The sequence below is a fragment of the Zootoca vivipara genome, chromosome 6, assembly GCF_965207765.1.
Source record: "Zootoca vivipara chromosome 6, rZooViv2.hap1.1, whole genome shotgun sequence".
NCBI classification, from domain to species: Eukaryota; Metazoa; Chordata; class Lepidosauria; order Squamata; family Lacertidae; genus Zootoca; species Zootoca vivipara.
Window position 1 is genome coordinate 70,214,075 of NC_142589.1, and position 6,887 is coordinate 70,220,961.

The following is a 6,887-nucleotide window of genomic DNA, read 5'->3' on the forward strand; positions in this document are numbered from 1 at the left end:
CTATTCAGCATAAGGGAAAATCCCTTTAAAAAAGGGATAACTTGGCAGCTATGATGGGGATAGTCTTTGCTTAATTATACATCTGCAGCCAGGTTGTTTTATATTGTCAAATTTCCAAAAGGAAGGAAAATAAGTGTCGGGGATGGGACCAGCTGGGGAGAACGGAACTGCAGAGGTTCAGTTCTCATTCCAAATCAGTTTGCTTTTTTTTATTAAAGTCTTCATTAAAATTCACCAGGATTTTAGGGCATATTTCTCCAAACAAACGCATATGTCTGTAATTTTGCCCAATAACCACTATATGCATTTATATGCATACTGTGCCCTAATCTATACATTGTTGTACCTATTCTTTGCCTGGAGAACTATATTGCAAAATTCAGAGAAATGCAAATTTTCAAGGATGGCTGGTGTTTTGTCTATGTCATGGGTAGGCAAACTAAGGCCCGGGGGCCGAATGCGGCCCAATCGCCTTCTAAATCTGACCCATGTTTTTACATGAGTAGAATGTGTCCTTTTATTTAAAATGCATCTCTGGGTTATTTGTGGGGCATAGGAATTCATTCATATATTTTTTCAAAATATAGTCTGGCCCCCCACAAGGTCTGAGGGACAGTGGACCAGCCCCCTGCTGAAAAAGTTTTCTGACCCCTGGTCTTTTTAGAAAATGTAAATTAGATAGAGTCACCTTTCAATGAGATATAGCTTTCCAGATGTTGGACTATAGCTGCCATCAGGCCCAGCCAGCATAGCTCATTGGCATGGATGATGGAAATTGTGTCATTTAGCGTAACATCTGGAGGGTGACAGGCCCCCCCAAATCTTTATCTTTCAACCTTCCACCAGCCCGTTTGTTACAAGTCTAGTATTCACCCTTACTTCACAGTAAATATATTGCACTTTGTTCTTCGTCTGTTATTATTGTCATGCCAATGAAACTAACACCTTATGCAGGCCGTCTCAGAATTTGAACCCTAGTCAACTGGCATCAAGGCTTATTTCTTTGCTGATTTGCTAGCAACAAAAGTAGGCTATTCTCTTTTGGGTGCAGACAGGGAAAAGCAGGTCTCACACTTTCTGTGCCACTAAGAGTCTGGCATTTGTTGTTTATCAAGAGCCAAGGTTGTTATCTTCCAGACAGATGGCAGAAAAAGGTGCGCTCTCGCCCATTAATACAATCATAGATTTTAAAAGCAAAGCAAAACATTGGCCATTGGTATTAAAGCATATCAGGAAGATAATTTTGTCTGTGGTATTAACACAGAAGGCATTTTATTGGTGAGAATTTAATACATTGACAAAGAAACTTTTGATTAATCTCGGCTTTATGACGAGGGGTTGTTCATTCAAAGCAAGGAAAGCTGCATACAGCATTTTAACTCTTCTCTTCCCACGTTTTAATGAATTGCTTATTTCCTGCAGGAGAGAGCAAAGGTTGCAATGTACAAACAACAACTTTTATGGAGTCTTCATGTCTCAAGGTTCAGTGTTGATCCTACTGCTAGGCAGTACTGCTAGTGTTATGGAGGGAGGAATAAAACACTTTTCTTTATCCACTGTCTCCATGTCATGCATAGTTGTATAAGGTTCGATCATGTCACCTCTTACGTGCCTTTCTCAAAACTAAAAAATCCCAAACGCTTCGATATTTCCTCATAGGAGAGTCATCCCCTTCATCATTTTGGTTGCTCTCTCCTAAAGTTATTCCAACTCTACAATATTCTTTCTGAGGTGAGGAAAATCGCTTTGCAAAAAGAAAGAAAGAAAATAAGACAATTTGGAGAAAGTCACACCTAGATGCTGGCGAAGGCTTTCAAAACAAAAACCACAAATTGACACGGAAATGTGGAAAAATTAGAAACCGAGAGAAACTTTAATGGACAGATTCGCCAATGGCCGCGCATCCCATTGGCTTTCATTCTGAGAAAATGCTGAAAAGCCAACAGCTCCTTCTAATTAACATCAGAGCAAGAAAGGGATAGTAAGACAGTAGTAGATATATATTTAACTGAGAAAACAATATTAACCACAAGTTAATGAATAACAGGTGCTAGACAATATCTGCTACCCGTGTTGTGGGAAGTTCAAGGGGGAAACCAACTCGACTGTCATCTCTAAATATTTGAGCTGGGCTGGGACTCATGGTGGCCGCTGTCCTTTGAGACTTGTGGGGAAGAAGACAGAGAGGCCAGCTGAAGGTGGGGCCAGAGCCAATGACAGGCAGAACCAACTAACTCTAACTTTGCCACCATCTCCTCCCTGCTGAGATCTTCTAGGGAAACATTGAGACTACAGAAGAAGAAGCTGACTGGCAGTGCCACCTCCTGGGCTGGATGTACTGTAACTTAGGCAACATTTACGTTTGAAGAATGATGCCACTATAAACAGTCATGGCTTCCCCCAAAGGATTATGGGAGCTGTGGTTTGTTAGGAGTTTCCTGAGAAGAACCAGGAGAGCCCCTATTCCCTTTCACTTAGCTACAGTTCCAAGAGGTCCTTGAGAAGAAGGATTGGTTGTCAAACCAAGAAAATCCTGACTGTGGACCAGATCGAAAGGCCTGGAGGGTTGAATTCTCTCTCTCTCTCTCTCTCTCTCTCTCTCTCTCTCTCTCTCTCACACACACACACACACACACACACACACACACACACACAGCCCTTTTCCAGACTGGGGGTTTCCCACTATCTGCTGGGATATTTGTAAATAAAGCTAATATTGCAAGCAAAAGCAAAAACCCAGCTCTTCCTGTACTTAAATAACACTATTCCTGGGTCGCTGCCTCCTCCTCCTCCTCCTCCTCCTCCTCCATCATCATCATCATCGAATTTATATACTGCCCTACCCAGAGGTCTCAGGGCGGTTCACAGAACAAAATCAAAGTATAAAACTACAAAATATATAATCAAAATAAAACAATAACCCAATTACCCCCCCCCACCAAAACCCCACATTTTAAAATGGCATAGGATGTCAATCAGATCAACCAAAGGCCTGGTTAAAAAGAAACTTTTTTGTCTGGCGCCTAAAGGTGTATAATGAAGGCACCAGGCAAACTTCCCTGGGGAGAGCATTCCACAGATGGGGAGCCACTGCAGAGAAGGCCCGTTCTCGTGTTGCCACCCTCTGGACCTCTCAAGGAGGTGGCACACAAAGGAGGGCCTCAGAAGATGATCTCAGGGTCTGGGTAGGTTCATATGGAAAGAGGCAGTCCTTGAGGTATTGTGGTTTAAGGCTTTATAGGTCAAAACCAGCATTTTGAATTGGGCCCGGAAACTAATTGGTAGCTGGTGGAGTATCGGTGTAATATGTGCAAACCGTCTTGCTCCAGTGAGCAACCTGGCCGCTGAATTCTGCACCAGCTGAAGTTTCCGAACCGTCTTCAGAGGCAGCCCTATGTATAACACATTGTGGTAATCTAAATCTTATCACATACAACAGTAACTTTAGGCAGGTAGTTACAGGTAGGTAGCCGTGTTGGTCTGAGTCGAAGCAAAATTAAAAAATTCCTTCAGTAGCACCTTAAAGACCAACTAAGTTTATATTTTGGTATGAGCTTTCGTGTGCATGCACACTTCTTCAGATACACATGTATCTGAAGAAGTGTGCATGCACACGAAAGCTCATACCAAAATATAAACTTAGTTGGTCTTTAAGGTGCTACTGAAGGAATTTTTTAATTTAGGCAGGGAGACAGTGATGCCTCCAGTGATATCACTTCCACCCTCACACACCCTCTGGTCCTGGCATTGGCTAAGCAGAAATGGGCAAATGTAGCCACAGGCCGGAGTGGGGAAAACTGAATTAACTGAGCTTTGGCCCAGGGTGACAACATAGGCTTTGTATGCATTTTTGCTCTGTACCTGACACCTCCGAATGCAGCTTGTCCAAACAGCGACATTCTCTCAGTGCAACCCCAGACACTCTTGCCGTCTGGACAGCTGGAGCAACGTACTCTGCAGAGAAAACCTCAGGGTCTGCCTTGTACTGGGAGAGAATCAACAAGCTTGATGACAGCACTCTGTACTCCTTGGTTAGCTCATGCACTAGGAATTCCCAGGGGCAGATATGTTTAAGCTTATTTTTCACTGCATCCAGTTCCTTTTGTAAGGCGTGAGATGGGAAGGCAAATGGTCTTTCTGCTTACCTTTGTTTTAGGTAAAACAAAGCACTAGATGCTAAGTGGATATGCTGGACACTATAGATAACATTGAACCAGACCAGTGTTTCTCAAACGTGGGCCCCCAGCTGTTTTTGGACTACAACTCCCACCATCCTTAATCACTGGTCCTGCTAGCTAGGGATTATGGGAGTTGTAGTCCAACAACAGCTGGGAACCCACGTTTGAGAAACACTGGATGAGGCAAACCAGTGAGTCTGACTTCTATGTTCCCCCGTGCTCCTCTCTGCTGTCCTCACACTCACCCAGCAGATACACAGTTCGAAATGACTGTCTCCTTTGCTGGGCTACATTCTGATCACCAAAGTGTTTCCTTCTATCCCTGGTCCTAAGAAGTGGAGTGCTTCCACTACCTGGTAGTCACCAGCCATAAAAGCTCCTTCAAGCAAGCATCTTCTAGCCACCTACCCCTCCTGCCCCTGAGCTAGATGCATGTGAAAAAAAGCTTAAGAGAAGAGCTCACAACCCCATGCTGTACTGTCATAACAATAAAGAGCTGCAGGGTATACCCAAAGGAATTAATCAGAAACTTAACATGCAAAATCTGGAGCTGGTTGACTGGAGGTTCATGGTGGGGCAGAAACTAGAGTAGTAGAACCTGACATAAAAAATCTGGGTCACTCCAAATCCCTGCTAGAAGTTGCTTAGCACTTCTTGAATATATTTTGAAAGGTGAGGGGAAATGAGTTTATTTTATTTATAAAAAAACCATTTTATTTCCCCCCATATAAAATGTTACATTTGTTAGTTTTGATGGGTGCAATAACAGAATACTGAATGATTTAGTTTATGTAAAATATGTAGGCATTTATGAAATGCAAAATGAACCATGGAAAGAGAAGAAGGGAAGTCATTGATATCTTAAGGAGGTTTAAATGAGTATTTTAAATTGTAAAACAGAAAATTTAATAAAAATTATATATATATAAAAAGAAAAAGATGCTCTAAAAAAAGAATGTTATTGTTACTCAGCAATTATATTCCAATTCAACAAGACAAGTGACTTCCCACTCACCCAACACTGATGTTTATAATCCATACTACAGACAATTGCGTTTTAAGGTTCCGCCTTATCTAATTCAATCCTCTCTAGCATGTTTCTTAATATGACCCTGCTGTGGTCTTCATGTAAGGGAAATAACTTTTTATATGGACCAGAAAAGACTTCCAGTCTTCTTTGAAAGATTCTAAATCTGTATCTTTAATCAGTTCGGTCAGTTTTGCCATCTCTGCTAGTGTAGAACAAGGGATAGGTAACCACAGGTAGGGGGCAGGGCTGAATGCGGCCCTCCCGTCCTCTCTATAGTTGTGGTTGATGCACAAAGTGAGCAGAGGTTCAGCCCCTGTTAAACATTGTAAGGGTGCCAGATACAGCGCTGGAAACAGCTTTGAAGAATTGCATAACATGATTATTTGGGAGCAGGGCCATCTTCTCTCCCCCACTATGAAAGTGCCATGGCAGGAGAAGCAACACATACTAAAAATTCTCCTTCCTGTGCTAAAGGTCACGGTTGAACCTTGTTCGTTGAGCATAATCAATAGACCTGGAGAATTTGCTGGACTGTGATGTACATCACAAACACAAGAGGGCACTGGCATGTCACATCTAGAGACTCAATTCTGCCTGGCACTCCAAGCCAACCCAATTGACTAGTCTACTGTGTGGGCAAGAAGCACAGGGATAGGCTAGATGGCTCCAGATTAATCAGGCAAGACATAATGGGCACATGGTGCAGCATGGAATTCTACATACAAGGTCAAAAATTTACCCAACACCAAATATACAAGTCCGATCCCAGGAATATTACTGTGCCAAGCTTGGTAATGAAGCATTGCTTCACCAGACCTCTATGTGGAGCACCTGAGCATGCAATCTTCTCCCAACAGATAATTTCAGAATGGCATATGGAAGAATTTCCAAGAGACAAACTTAAGGGTTGGTAATGGAACACCTTATCCTATTGGCTTCTTTGGCCCTTTAAAACCTGCTAAACCCCAGGTAGTCACCTTCCCATAACTGGTCTTTGAAAGAACAGCCCTTCAAACAGAAGATGCTTTCAATAAAGGTATGTATTCATTTTATTTTTTCTATCCTTCTCTTCAACCAAAAAAAAGGCCCCCTGAGCAACTTACTACAGTATAAAATGAAAATATAAACAGTCCCTGGATTCAGGCTTACAATCTAAGAAGACATGAAACACAAAAGGAAAATGGACTGAGAAGGAGGGGGAGGAGAGAAGCAAACTCAGGTTAAAGTTCTTAGTTATGTAAGTTCATCTAATGACTAGCTGGGGTGGACAAATTCAAGGAGAGGAAGTGCCAAGAGTTGCTGAACTTTCAGCTGCGCTGATGGTGCAACTCTGCTGCACCCCTCCTCTCCCCTCCTCTCTTGCAGCCTGATGGAAGACGGTTCAAACAGAGAACTGTCCTCTGCAATGCAGGACACGCTCTGGAGCTAGAGAAGAATTTAGATGCATCATAAGTAGTGCCTGGACTATATGGCATTTTTTAAAAAAAAAGAAAGAAAAAGCTTTGTTGTGTTGTTCTGATGTTGACTGGCTTTTTCTGGAGACACTGAACCAATAAAAAATGAAATGGTTGACAACCCTGTTTCTGCTCAAACCACTTTCTGAATCTGGCACCAGATGCATCGCGGGTAAGAAAGGCAGGACAACATTGGTGCACTCATAAACCTCCCTTCCCTTTTTC